The sequence below is a fragment of the Lagopus muta genome, chromosome 10, assembly GCF_023343835.1.
Source record: "Lagopus muta isolate bLagMut1 chromosome 10, bLagMut1 primary, whole genome shotgun sequence".
In the NCBI taxonomy this organism is placed as follows: Eukaryota; Metazoa; Chordata; class Aves; order Galliformes; family Phasianidae; genus Lagopus; species Lagopus muta.
The window spans coordinates 11,141,141-11,152,571 of NC_064442.1; the positions used below are offsets into that span (position 1 = coordinate 11,141,141).

The 11,431-nt window shown below is 39.4% G+C and overlaps 1 protein-coding gene across 2 annotated transcripts in view; it reads right to left on the minus strand.

Annotated features, from left to right (window-relative positions):
- Positions 1–11,431, minus strand: part of GLDN (gliomedin) — a 118,711-nt gene that overhangs the window by 17,845 nt on the left and 89,435 nt on the right. The gene's annotated exons all lie outside the window — the stretch shown is intronic.

Sequence of the window (11,431 nt, forward strand, 5' to 3'; positions counted from 1 at the left end):
CAGGAACCTAACCCCTTAATTAATTGGTTACAATGCTTAAAATTTAACTTGGCTATTGAAAAAACATTAACCCTATAGGGATGGAATTGTAGTACATATGAAGCACATATTTAAGTTTTGTTTCTATTAAACTTGTGAAGGGAAAAAGAAAAAGAAATACAACCTTACACAGAACTTCTCCTAAGTCATTATTTCCTAAGCAAGCTTTGTTTATCATGTCACAGATATTATAAAACTGGTTAGAATCTGTCATAGCAGCAAACTAAAGCATTTTTGTCTGAGACCATAAACAGAACTTCACTCCATCTGAATGCCTCCGCATCCCCCCATCCTCTAGTACTCCCACTTTAGGGCTTTGATTTTTCATCTCCCTCTATGTGTCCCATCCCAGTACAACACACCCAAACTCTTGGTCCATCCACTGTCACCAGCTGCAGCACAGCTCCATTCTTGATTCCTCTGTTCTTTCTCCACCATGAACAGCAAAGCAGAATGAAAGTTTGAGAAAGCTGCTGATAAAAGCTGAAAAAGTACACTCAGTAATAATCTACACCAGCATAAGAGAACAATTATCTCTTATATCCATTTGGTCCTTTTTTCCAGGTAGGTCAGATAGATGCCAACAAGCAGCAGCTGAATTATTTGGTGGCACTTCAAGAAGTTGTCATTCTTAAAGCATGTCCTACAGTAAGCATGCATCACACCTGACCTGCAGGAAGCGTGGCATACAGCAGTGATGTACATCAGCCCAGCCCACATGGGAAGTAGAACAAAACTATCAATGTATTGCCTGCAGACTGCAGGTACAACATCACATTTATTCTTTGCACAATTCCAGTTCAGTCACACAGCTGAAATAAATTGTTAGAAGATAAAACATTGCTTTACCACGAGATATTTTTGCATCCAAATGACATGCTCTGTGTGTAATAAAGAATATCACTTGATTATTCTGAGGCAGACAATGTATTCAGAGGTGTCACACTGAAATAATGCTCCCACTGATGTTTTACTTTGCAAAAATTGTCATAACTGAAATGTCATCTCTTTAAGCAGCTCTCCCAAGATGAAGCACACTGCAGATTGGCACACTGCTTTCACTTGAATAACTAAAGCTGAAAGATGGACTGAGTTCTGAGGTGATACTCCACTAGATAGACAACCAAACTTCCTCCAATTATGACATTAAGATGATGCTAAAACAGACCATAATCTGTATGAGTACCATTAGAAAGAAGTTCACCTCTTTCCCTCATCTACTTAAAAAAAAAAAAACAACCCTTTCATAGCCTCCCATGATAACTGATATTCCATAATATTCCTCTGAGACACTGGGTACTGGTAACTGCTGCAGCTATATGCCCAGCATGGATATATTCCAGAAGAATAGAAACACAAATGCTATAATGCCCTTTTCTCCTCATCTCTGCTATCACTGCTCAAATCACGCAACACATTGGCAGCCAAGCAGCTATAGAATTCCTCCATTCAAATCATGGTTGCAATTCAGTTTTGGCACTGAAGCAAACACTGTTTCACTGTAGCATCCAGACTCTGCACCAAACTTCATGGTTAACCTTGGCCTGCAGAATAGCCTCAGGCTCACATCAGTGACAGCTGCCAGAATGCATTCTGCTCAAACTCTGCACCTACATTCCATACGCACTGTAGCATATTGGATACACAAGCTTCCCTTTAAAGGAGGGGGAAAATGAAAAGAAAAAAGTTATTTTTAAGAGTAAGAGGCAAATGAATTATACATAAAATAGTAGATAGAAGTATGCTCATGATATAGCCCCCAATACCACCATGATAGAGGGGCTGGATTAAGGATGAAATTCTTTAAGGTTCATTCCAACCCAAACTGTTCTATAATTGTAAGTGAAATTAATCTCAGGCTGAACAAATAGTATTTAATTAGATACAGTTAACAACTTGAAGCAGTATTTTATATAATAGTTTGAAAAAAAAGACAAAAAACCCAGCATGGAATTGCTAGATGATTCTTAGATTACTAGCTAAAAAAGCTGGATCTATAACCCAGCCCCTTTAAGTTTCTGTTGTGCATTCATGCAGCACAAGGATATATAGTTCTTTAAGGCATCAGCAACATATACCTTAATTAGAACCCCTGATTTTAGGGGACTTCTACTTTAATACAGAGTTGTAAAAATAAATACACGTATACAACGGAGTCCTGGTATATTTTGGAATATCTAGACAATGATCAAAGCAAACTAAGGACCAATGAAAATCAACCTCTTACTCGGTCAGCCAGGCTGACCTTTAACATCCAGAACAAAATGCATAAATCTCGGCAAGCAGTGAAGCACAGAGAGCACGACCCGATGGTGCCAGCAGCACAGCTCCTTGCTGTGCAACAGCCATTGGCTGCTAAAGATGGCTTTCCCAGAAAAGTGCTCAGAACTCCTAAGTATGCTATAACGACCAAAGCTGAATCACAGAGGAGATGACTTGAGGAGCAAAGTCGCACAGAGCAATTCAAGCACCATTGCTACAATTGTTCATTGGTAATTTAAACTAGAGGAATAAAAACAACTGAAGAAATGCATGACAAATGCTAAGTGACTCAACAGATCTGTCACATCCTCATCATAGCACTGCAATCTGAAGGCAATAAATGCTACTGGAGGAATCAGTAGTTCAGGAATTAAATACTGAATATTTATTACCAAACCAACTGTCAAACCCAACTTTTGTCTAGATTGAAAGCAACACACAAAACATCTGCTAAAGGTATTCCAATAACACATCTCCCAGCAGTAACTCCAGTTCTGAGCTGCAAACTATGGGCACTCACCTCAGCCACTTCCCATGGATTTGCCATGGAAGCAGTGTGGATACACCACAGCGGCCTAAGGATATCAGATTAAATGAACAAAAATAGCAGCAAATGAAGCAGAGCAGCCTTAAAGCTTCCTCTTTGCTTCAGAGATTTCCTTTCTGCACTGCACTGTGTGTACATTGCATCCATCCCTCTGACTTCTTAGCACTATACACAGTGCAACCTTAGCAAAAGCTGATTACAGCTGCCTGTGTCTCTCACTAACTTTCACTCAAAGGACTGAATACAATCAGTGTTCTTCATAGTTTCCTCACGACATTCTGTCATTCTATTTATCTACCATTATAACCCACTGGAAATTAAAACCACATTTTCTTATCTGAGCACTTATTCATTGGATGTACTGCGATACATGCTGTAAGGACACATCCTAAGATTCCCCGTAAAGCCAAGAGAGACAACTAGCACTACATGGCTTAACAAATTCATCCAGTGCCTCTTACAAAGGGAGGTGGGGGCTGAGTTGCCAAGCAGCCTTCCACCTGTGGAACAAGATGAACCCCATTCCAGGAAAGATTGCTTTACCTCTCCTGCTAATAAAGCAAGCTCAGACATATGTGTCTGAAGTTAATGGACAGTGTACCCACAGCAATATTACCTCTCCGGGAGCTCGGCATATTAGGATAGATCTTATTCAGACACATTTCATAAAAGATCATCTCTGTTTCAAAGGTCTTATCATCTCATCTCCAGGCAGCACACAACAGGAGTGGAAAACAAGAAAAGAAGACCGAGGCAGAACGCTTTATTAGTTTTTTATTCTTAGATTTATTACACTTCAAGGAGTTTTTAAACATGAATCTTCTAACCATACCATTTTCAGGAAAGCTGCTGTGTAACTTAGGCACAGAATGTACACTCATAACACTATTTTGAATATTTTGCCTTACTTTGGAAGAAGCTGTAAAAGGCACTGAGTGTAGCTGAGGGAGGAGAGGGCACATCACCCCCACAGCCACCCCGATACAAAGCCGTGCACTCCTTCATTTTCAGAAGAAGCAAAAAGCAGTCTGTGCAGATCTCAAAATGGCACATGGCTGTGACACAACATTCAAATTGTTCTGGGAATACAGGATGGAGGGGGCACTGGCAGAATGCTCAGCGCCTTTACAGGCATTGTGGCTCCTGCCCACGTCTACAGCAATTTGGCACATTCTGTGTCTGGGAAGAATCCTCTCACATCGCACTGTCTGAATTTTTATTCCTGCTCTCCACAGAAAAAAAGAAACCATCTGAAGATACCACGAAGCGATGAGAAATGCCACAAAGCGTAACCTGAGGAATGGCATTTCTAAGTAAACAAGATTGAGTCAGATAAACTTTTTTAAAAAAAAGGCAATTTAATCAGAGTTTTGATGGGCTGGGTGCTGCGCTGCCTGGCGGGCACAGAGGTCTCCTTGTCAGGAAGAGGCTGGCAGCAACCATCGGCTCTAACAGTATCCTCCATTGCAGTCACACATGGTACTGAGAGGTACATTTTCCATGGCAGGCAATGGAACAGCAGATTTGGGCAGCTGACCACCAACCTTTCTGCTGTACAGCTTTTTCTACCAGAGGGCCTTTTAGCCCGTATTATGCTAATGCAGAGCTTCCATAGAGGAGGAACCAGAGAGCCTAGCATAGCTATCAGTTGTCATTCGGAACCAGCACTTACAGTTAAAAAAAAAAAAACAAAACAAAACATGGACTTAATCTCAGGATAAATAAAAAAACTGGCACAGCAACACAATTTGTTTTGTTTTCTACTCATTTACTACCATTATATTTTCCAGTGTACTGGCAGGTCTGTGGGACGTTCTAGAAACACTACAATGGACATCACAGCAAAACAGTTTAGAAATATTGGGAGCTTGCCATTCCTTCTTAGCTTTTGTCACCATGATGTGAAAGTGCATCCAGTGTCCACTTCTGTTCCTACTTCTAAATCAAGATTTGGATATTTATGTCAACAATGATAGACAGCTCTAAAAAAAAAAAAAGTTCTCTCTTTGTTTTCCTTCTTTCCCCTCAGAAGCACTTTGTAAATCCCAATGCACTTTTTTATTACTTGTCCTTTATTGAATTTATTTTTTTTTCTCCTGAAGGTACATAAAGAGAAATCACATCAGAAACAAGAATGCCCCAAACATTCAGCTCTTCCAGCTGTTTCTTTGATTCCCCACCTTTATTAGCACTTGGTTATGGTTATTTTTGCACTGGCACTTGGAAAGTTTTGCACTGTTTCTACATAAACTAGTTTACATCAATAAAATCCTATTTCTTACAAGCATGCCCTCTTTATTTTTCTTTTTTTTCCTTCTTCTTAAAACACATCGGCTCTACAAGATGCAACATTGACTTTTTGCCTCACCAAGCAGCACTACTGACACTGACCCAGGGCCCTGCATTCACATCCTGCACTTCACAACGAAAGCAATGTATATATCGGTGTGCAGACACCAGCAGTGAATAGACACGTAACGGAAGCATTAATGTTTCACTTTACAGCCTCAACATAATCACAGATGATTCAGAAGTCTGACCTTTGCAGTCTATGATAATTTCTGCTTTGTCTGCATTTCATGATTTATTAGAAAGGACACAGATTAAGCATACTTACCTCAGAAAACTTTAAGGCCCAAAATAATTTTAAAGATCACGGCATTTGGGAAATATTCTGAGTCACACAATGGAGTCCCACAGAGCCCAAAGCCAAAGAGTAATTACAGTTGTTTGGTCCATGACCACGCACAACTGCTTTGCTTTTGCTAGCAGCTCCTTCTGCAGACAACCGCAACAACTGCAGTGCTGCATAGCACGAGGCTGTGATTCCACAAAACTGGCTTCAGGCCTTACAAGGTGCACAAGGTAATTACAAGGTAATACAGAAGCTTAGAACAATGTATTTCAACTCAGTCAGAATTATTTTAAAGCAGAATTTCCAATCTGAAATTCTACTTAGCTTTAACTTAGCTTCATTCACATCCTTTATGGTTTACAATACTGTTATTCCTCATAGACCACTTCAAAACATCTACTTCTATTTGCCAAAAGAATGCAAAAAGAAAAAAGGGAGAAAAGGGGGAGAGAGTAGAATTAGAGAAGGGAAGGAAAGGGAAAGGAGAGAAAAAAACTAAAAGGTATCACAGCATTTTAAGAGAAACTGATGGGTCACGAAAGTCTCCGTAACTTTGACAGATACATGCAAGAATGTAGCAGTAGAACACACTTTCTGAAAATGCATCTTCTTGCACAAACAATGCATCCTATGCACAGAACCTACTTTTGCAAAGCTGTCAGGCCTTCAAGCAGAGCAGGACTGAGAAAAAAGTTAGGGACAGAGAACGCTCTGAATCCTGCCCACTTCAGAGCTCATGCAGTCAGGGCAACTCTCTTCACAGAGCAATTGGTACCATTAGCAAAATAAGCAGCAGCACTTGAAGGAGCAGTTAAAAGGATTCAGAACAACTAGAAGCAATCGGTCACATTTTCAGTTGATTGCTTTGTACCTTCTTTACAAGCTAAACTTAAGTACTGCGTATTTATATTCCATTACAGAAATACCTACAGTACCTTCAGTGCTGGAACTGTTCTGTTCCATAAGCACTCTTAAAATGCCTGCTTCCACTGCTGGCACTGCAGGCATAAGAGGTTTGGCTACATTTCCACTTAGCAAAAGTTTAACTCACTTTCCGTTGGGTTTTTTTTGGAGGGGGGGAGGTTGGTTGGTCGCTTTAAATTTTGGTGGAAATTGTCTCTAGCTGTTAAAAATGCTTAAAACTTCCTATAATTTATGCAAATGACCACTGGAAAGGATTCTGTGTGATACAACAACAGTATGACAGAGTACGACTATAATAATCAAATAACAAAAATTTGCCCGAGCAAGTCAGGAGTGCTTTCCTATAAGTGGCACTGAAAGACAGCCAGTCCGTTCAAGCTGCTGAAGGGAGAAGTTGGGAGTCCAGCAGCCCTAACAGACCAGTGTGTCCTACCATGCCTGGAGGGATCCCAGTGAGTAGGAGAGCAGCGCCGGCCCCTTACAGAACACAGTGCTTATCTGGCCGAACAACAAGGCCCTAGATCTCAGGAGTCCTGCAAGGTTCCAATCCTATCTTTCTCCTTTAAAAACAGGCCAAGTGGCTGGAATTAAAGTACAAAGAAAGCTCAGAGAGGCAGATAACCCCAAACTTCAACTCCTTGTGAATAACAAGAAATACTTGGAAAGCGTAAGCGTTACTTCAAAGAAATTAAAACAGGGGAAAATGGTTTAAGTTCCACAGAATGTACTCAGTCTTCCTTGGTCCTTTCAAGTTCAAGCTCTCTATCACCTTTATTGCAGTCAGTCCACGGGCAGAGAGAAAAAAAATCTGAGACAGCGCTCCCTAGTTCCAGCACATCCAGAAGGGGCAAAGTTTTCATGCACCTCTTCCTTTTCTTGGCCAGCTGTAATTCCAACTCAGGAGTAGGAAAAAAAAGTAGCTAAGCTGAACAGCTAATAAGCAGCAAGGAACTGTAGATGCCCAGAGAGTAGATTCAGAGTTTGTTTGAGATGACACATCCACGACTTGTTCCTGTAATATTTCATTACAGCCACTTCTGTGTGCGACCAGAACACATTGTTCCCATCTTCACAACCAGCTGCACTTCTTGAATTAACAAGTGTAAGCCTATCATAGTCTGAAGATCTGAACTTATGGATGTTTTTCTCCTATTAGTCTCTCAGAATGTTGTTAACTCTTTCCATTTTGACTTACACTGGCTGTTTTTAACACTGTTTTATCAGTTCTGATGTGGACAGAATGAGAAAAGTGATTTGGAAGGAAGTTACTGAAAAAATGCAGCTTACATTTTTACAAGGTTTACGTCCTCTTGTCAGGCAAGAGCAATGCTTGATATAAGCTAACGTCGATTCCAAAAGGCAACAGCAATGAAATCCTGCAATAATATATTTTTTGCTTTTGTTTCAAGTATCTCAAAGCCCAGTGCATCTACTTGGCCCTAAATCATGCAGGTAGACAGTTCCCTTGTAACAGCATACTGGTTTTATACACTGCCACAGTGAATTACACATCTTGATCAGCGACTAAAATATTTACGCAGCAAAGCCACTACCTTGCGTGTGCAGCCACTCCTATAGGCTTAGCATTACGAGTTTGGGGCTGCAACAACCCTAAAAGCCCACTGCCCCAATGCAGCTACACACATATGTAGTCTTCACAGAAGGAATGGTTTTGGTAAAGCACGGAGCATACAAACACCAACAGAGTCCAAATGCAAGTGGCTCCTGAAGAAGCAGCAGTCATAAATAGTACTTTTCCTAGTGAGGTTTTTTCCTGCATTTGTTCCAGACAGACACAACAAATAAAATACTTCAAAAAACCAACAAACCACCTTCAAGGTCATCATCTCCAAAGTCTTGCATGTATTTCAAAACAGTACAGAGCAGCTTTCTGACTGTACTTGAAGGAATGATGAGTTCTTCCCAAAGTGTCTCTTTCTTTCAGACTTTTTAAACACTTTTAAAGAACTTAGGTTCTGAGGACATATCCTGCAGCTAGGGGAAGCGTGTGTGGAAGACTGCTTTAAGAACACTGCACTGTTTGACCATGACATGTAATGTAATGATGCAATAGCAGCCACCTCATCTGCTCAGCAGCTATGCACAGCAGTGTTAGAGCACACTCATGCACAAGCCTTCTTTTTGCCATTTAAAGAGGCAGAGATACGAGATGGAAGCCAAACTTCTTCACCAAGTAGAGAACTTCACAGGTTGAGCATGAGATATCCCCACGGCTTTTCCATTAGACAGAAACAGATGAAGCATCTGATTACACAGACACTCACAGTAGTCTTAGCTCTATTAGTAGTATTTGATGATTAACTTGTTTAGGATAACAGGAAAGCAGTATATATGAGAAAAGGCCTAAGCAAAATGCCTCGATAAAAAGAGTGCATCATCCTTCCTGCAGAGCCTACAAAAGACAGACAGCCACTACTGCAAACGCATGGATGGTGGGGGAAAAGGAGAGGGAAGTATTACATCTGTATTTGCCTACTGCCAATACTCTTCATCTAGCCAATGGTTTGGGCCACTCTTCAAGGTGCAGCACTGAGCTAGATGGTTCTTCAGCCATGCAATCACAGTCTGCATCCATACAGACATCTCTATCTCCTTCTACCTGAATCACATGCAGTAGATTAGGGACAGATGTACCAGAGACCATTCAGCCCTGCTGTAAGGACAACGTTTACCTCATGCCCTACTAACTGCAATGGGATCATCAGGCCATAAAAAAAATTAAGCCCTAAGCCTTACTCAATCCTACTAGTTTCACAGTACTGAAATTTTGTAATTTTGTACATAGTATTTTTGTCTTCACTGATTTAACTGATTTTCTTTCTATGCTGTTGCTAGATCTGATTTGATCCCATTTTATTAAAGCAACATTCTAACCAATGTTATCACGTGAGCCACAGGGTCCCTGCAAGGATGTGAACTCCCCTGCTCAACCATGGAGAGCATTTTGCATCCTCTTTTCACAAAAGTCTATTGTAAAATATTTAGGGAGGGAAAAAAGCCTTATTTTTATTGTATAAAACAGAACTTTGTTAATTCACTGAATGCCTACTCAGGCACTGAAGAATTTGCAGTATTTAACTATAGATCTTTGTAGTGAACAGCAAGTCCAATCATTCTGGTTGCATTATACAGAGTTCCAGGAATTCTTTGGCTTGAAAGAACTGAAATTCATTTTCTCTGGCATATGGAAATAGTATTTGATTTAAAGATATATCCCACAGAAGTCAGTCTTGACAAAAACCAGTCTGAATGTAAACAAGCATTTTTACATTATTTAACCTTTCTCATGCTCTCTTCATGACCAATTAAACTGTCGCATTGCTGCCAAACTACAATTCATGAACAAATTCTTTTCGTCACCAAGTAGATATAAAGCTTTGACAGAAGGAGACCCAACAAAACATTACTAAAATGTTCCATTTTTAGAAATGAGTCATTTTGATTAAACAAATGATTAAGGTACGAGGAATCAATAATTCCATTGTGTGGGAAACTAGCTAGATCTTTGACTCCCTTAAACCTCAAACAACTCATGCTAATGAAGAAAGAATCTATAATGGTTTCACATTCCTTATATTTACTTGTTGCTTTACCAAGCATTTCATTCTGAGGTTTTTATAAATAATATGAAGAATTAGGTGGTTTATTCTTGCTATTTGCATACATAATAAAGAATATCTAGGGATATATGTACTTCTAAATTGAGCTAATCTTCTTTTTTTTCTTGTTATTACTATGATTTAGCAATATGAAAGTAATACCTTCCAGAGCAGTTTTTCCAATAGCTGTGGTATTCTCTAATGCTACAGACTGACATAACGTCTTATAAAACAAATAAGCAAGTTCTGCACAAGTTATTTTTCTTAGTTACTAAAGCCAAAGCAACACTGCAATGAATAAGTCTATTTGAAGCCACAGGAAAGGACTGAAACTCTCTTTGGTAACTTTCTTTTGCTGGTACATAAAGCTCTTTTCATTTGGTATCCATAGAATAACCCATCCTGTTCAAAACTGACAATTCATATTAGTTTGTCCACATTAACAATCTGTAAGTAATATACCACAAAATAGATCAAAATCAGCCTCAAGATCTAGTTCTGCTAAAACATAGTTTACAAGTAGTGAGAACATAGAATTATCTTGTTAAAACCAAATTATATATATATATTAATGCCTGACTTTCCCTGAATTTTTAAGCAGGCTTAAAAATTGAAAACAGCTGTCATCTCCTTTGGAAATCAAAGAAATAGATTTTAACAAACACTCCTAGAACATAAGATAATGACTGAACCCTAATGCACAGAATTGTGATCAGCTCTAAATACAAGACACAATAGAATTGCTCACTAAAGTTCTGACCATTTCTGCTTGTACTTTTGATTCCAAGAAAATTATACAGTGAAATGAGTCTGCAAACAAGTCTCTGCATAACAAATAGATATGGAAGGGTGTGTGTACATGGAAAATGAGCAAGAGCTCAGTTTTCAGACTGCAATTATTTTGACTTCCGATTGTATAAGCTGTGTAACTTCAATGAGGTTGCAGTCATGCCGGAAGCATTTCCCAATGAATTCAGTCCTTATTCTCCAAAATGTCTGCATTCATTATTTATTTATTTATTTTAGAAAGGCTTCTCAGCAGAGATTTCACATTCATCAAAACTCTAGGCCTCTTCCAAGCTTCTCCTGAGTTAAAAATATTCTATCACAAGAACTATTGTGCATAAATCTTAAATACCTTTGTTCCAAGTGAGATCACAGCTGCTTAGAATTAAGTCTCTTCTACCCACTTGATGGGCCTTCTGACTAAAAGCGCTAGGATTTATTTCACTTATTTCTCTTAAACGCTGATGCTAAAGCCTTGAATGAGTCCATAAAGAGAATGAAAGCACTTTATGAGAAGTGTTTACTTGGCCTGACAGCAAGAGACAAGGATGAATAACATCTTCACACCACAGGACATGACTTGGTCTTGCTGACAGCAGCCCTGAGTAACTGGGCTTT